Consider the following 3,822-nt stretch of genomic DNA (forward strand, 5'->3'; position numbering starts at 1 on the left):
ACACTTAGGCTAGATTATATATTACACACACCGTGTAATTTATAGACGTACTTTGGATGCTATATATTAGATGCAGAAAGGCAAAAGAAAAAGGCCTGTGCCATATAGTATACCAGAGAGATTTGACTATCGTCATTTACAGTTATTCGTTATTCCGAGTCATAAGGGTGGAAGGATAGAGAAAAACCTCATGGGTCTGTCAAGGAATATTAGACTGCAGATATTCAATTCAATAGTGGCTTTATGAGTTTCTGCATTACCCTAGAAATGACTGGCATGGTAGCGGAATTGAAAGAATCGGTGACAACCTTTCTTTCCATCTCTCTTTATATCAGACGAGATGTAAGAGAAGGAAAGAGAGTAAGAAAGAGAGAGAATGGGAGCGTGGGTAGAGTCCCATGCTGCCACAATAGGGGTAAATTATCCATAATCAGGGCATCAGTGTGGATGGGTCCATCGGAACCTAACACTTATACCCCATAATCAGCACCTCCATGTCAACCAATCGCTTATAGCTGCACAAATTGCCACCATTTGAGCTCCTACACTGTCTATATTGCAGATGCGTTTGAGTGTGTGTTTGCGTGTGTATCAGCGCACACTGCCTCGCCACAATAGAGAGGTCAAATTCTCAGAAAAAAGATGAGCAAAATAAGCGAGGATGATTAGAAAGAGAGATTAGATTGTTGCCTTTCAAAGCCGTGTTAAATCATCTTTCTTCTTTCAAATGGGGACCCAGTAAATTGCCCTCTAATCTTCAAATCATCATCACAGGGAGGAGGACAAGCGGTGACAATGACAATTCAAAAAATGCAGAGGAGATTCTGTGCCTCGTGAATGCAATTGCGGCCGTTGTTTCCTAATTTTCTGCGGCGCTCGAATCTCCAGCCATAATAAACTCTTATCATTTCCAAGTGAGAAGCGCTGACCTGGATTTGTCAGCACTGCGTTTGAGTAAGGACTCTCAGCTCTGAACATAAACCGCATTCTTTTGTGCTGCTTAAATTGGGGCTCTCAAAGCTCTGTTAGATACTCTAGCATGACCTATTCCTGTTATTTCTCAACCTTTGACGAAAAAACCCTCTGCACCACCCGCCTGCAACTTCCAGCCAACTTAACAGCCCTGTCTCTCGTAATGTTACATATGGCGCACATATATAAGAGATGCATCATATGCCGTGCTGCTATTAAATAGGCCACTGCAATGTAAAGTTCACATCCACACTGGGAGTTGTATTTGTTATGCATATTTAACCCATACTCAAACACAGATTGGTGCCATATCATGGAATGTATTGAATGAGGTGCCTGGATTGAAGGACGACAGAAAATATAAGGAGAGCAGTAGCTTTCTATTCTGCTCTGATAGCCAGAAAAAAACGCCAAATGCTGTGGATGTATGTTAGAAATCAGAAACCTGTGAAGAACATTGTACTTCCTACATTTTTCATCTTCAAACAAAACTTGCCATTTTAGCGTGTTTTCCATAATGTTTACATGTAGTAGGTGGAGAGCAGAGACAGTCTTTCAACAGGCTGTTTGAAGACATTTGACCACATAAGTATTTCTAAAGCAGTCCGGTCGAATGTAAGTGGTCAAAAGTGGACAAGCATATTTAGTGTTGTCCACTTGCAATCAGATCGATGAAAACGCATCTTAATACCAGGTGTAAATGGGGCCTGAGACATTTCTCAAAATATCTTCAGAATTTTGATGATAACAGAAGTTTCAATTTTGGACAAACTATCCCTTTAAGAAACCTGCAGGCTTTTACAAATTTGTTTTAACTACTAACTGAGGTTTAGTATGTAAAAAAAAAAAGTACAAATAAAAGTCAGTAAAAAAAGTGACAGTGTGTGTATATATATATATATATATATATATATTATATATATATTCAAAGTTGATTAAAAAATGTGGGGTCAGCAAAAACGTGACAGTAAATACATTTAAAATGTTACAAAAGTTTGTGATTTTACATAAATGCTATTCTTTTGAACTGTATATTCACCAAAGAATACTGAAAAAAATGTATCACGGTTTCTATAAAAATATTAAGCATCACAACTGTTTTTTAACATTGATAATAATAAGAACATAACACCAAATAAGTATATAAGAATGATTTCTTAAGGATCATGTGACACTGAAGACTGGAAATTCAGTGATGACATCACAGAAATAAGCTACATTTTTAAATATATTCAAATAGAAAACAGTTCTTTTTAATTGTAATACTATTTCACAATATTACCGTTTCTACTGAATTTATGATCAAATAAATGCAGACTTGGTCAACATAAGATACTTATTTTTAAAAAATATATTAAAAAGTCTTCACTGCTCCAAAACTATATAATAGCTATATAATAATAACTGTAAATATAAAAATATGCTTTTTGCAGCTCTAAGGTTTAGACCAGCCTATAGCTTGAGCTCTTGGTTACAATAAACAGCTTATTTGCACTAATATTTTGTTTCACTACACTGGTGTAGAGGCCATATTATGCCTGAAATGTCAGTTACTTAACTTATATATATTTATATAATTGTTGTAGGGAAAGAAATATCACACAAGCAAGAGCATTGTTGTACTGTAAACCTACGTTTAAATGAATCACGCACATTCAAACCACACAATGGGGTGATCTATGAACTATAAGCATTGTGCTCTTGATCAAAGCACTCCACCTCAGGTTACTCCAGAGGGACTGACCCTGTAATAAGGTTAGGTACTGCAAGTCAGTTTGGATCAAAGCGTCAGCTAAATTACAAAATATAACATGCCAGTGACTACAATCTGCACTCAGTTTTAAGAATTTATTTGATTGCTGCATTACTCCATTGCGTTCCCGTGGGCCTTAAGTGTTGTTACCCAAAGGATAGCTCTTAATAACACGGAAAATCTACTGAAACAATGAATCCCATAATGCACTGAACGCATTCCACACTCCATCAGTCTTTTGACCACCGCGGCTCGAATCCAACGTAGCTTCACAGTCTATTTCAGAGCATGTTGCCATGACGAGAACCTACTTGTTACTAAGGATCACTCAGGAAGAAAAGAAAGAAAGAAAGAAAGAAAGGAGACAATGAGAGAGAATGGTTGTAATTAAGGGCAAATCACAATGTTGAGGGTCTTTTTCTCTCTTCCTTTTTGTGTGTGAGTGTGCATGTAAATGTGTATTTAAAGGTTGCACTTGAAAGTCCAAGGCTGTAAAATATTCCTCCTCGTTTCATGGACCAAGTTGCAATTGCATAATCTTAATTCAATCACATAAAATGCAGCTGCACAACTGCAGTTCATGATAAGAACTTGATCTTTACTGTAAAATTCTGAGAATCTTCAGCAGTATTCGGGACAACAGCATTAAAACAAACTGCTAGGCAAGCTTCTCTCCGTTGCCAACTGCTCTTGAATAATTAGATATGGCTTTAGAGGATTTCTGCAAAATCATTTCCATCTTTGGTCAACTACAAGTGATCTCTGTGTTAGATGAACAGCCTGTGAAGTTGCTTTCAGTGCTGTACGCTGAAGGGAAACAGAGATTTTTAATTCATGTTTGTGATGAATAAATAATTGCGTGCGCGTTCTTGTGTGTGTGTGAGCTTGGAATGGCATGGAATGAGAAAGGAGGAATTATAGAGTTATGACCAGTCAAACAAGTGTGCCGGAAAGTGGAACAAACGAACGCACACACATTTTAAATGATCCTTCCCCGTCCAACATTCACACACACATATACATACTGAGAGAGAGAGAGAGAGAGAGAGAGAGAGAGAGAGAGAGAGAGAGAGAGAGAGAGAAAAACCTTATAGAGA

This window comes from Sinocyclocheilus grahami, unplaced genomic scaffold (assembly GCF_001515645.1).
Source record: "Sinocyclocheilus grahami isolate Dianchi unplaced genomic scaffold, SAMN03320097.WGS_v1.1 scaffold527.1, whole genome shotgun sequence".
Taxonomy (NCBI): Eukaryota; Metazoa; Chordata; class Actinopteri; order Cypriniformes; family Cyprinidae; genus Sinocyclocheilus; species Sinocyclocheilus grahami.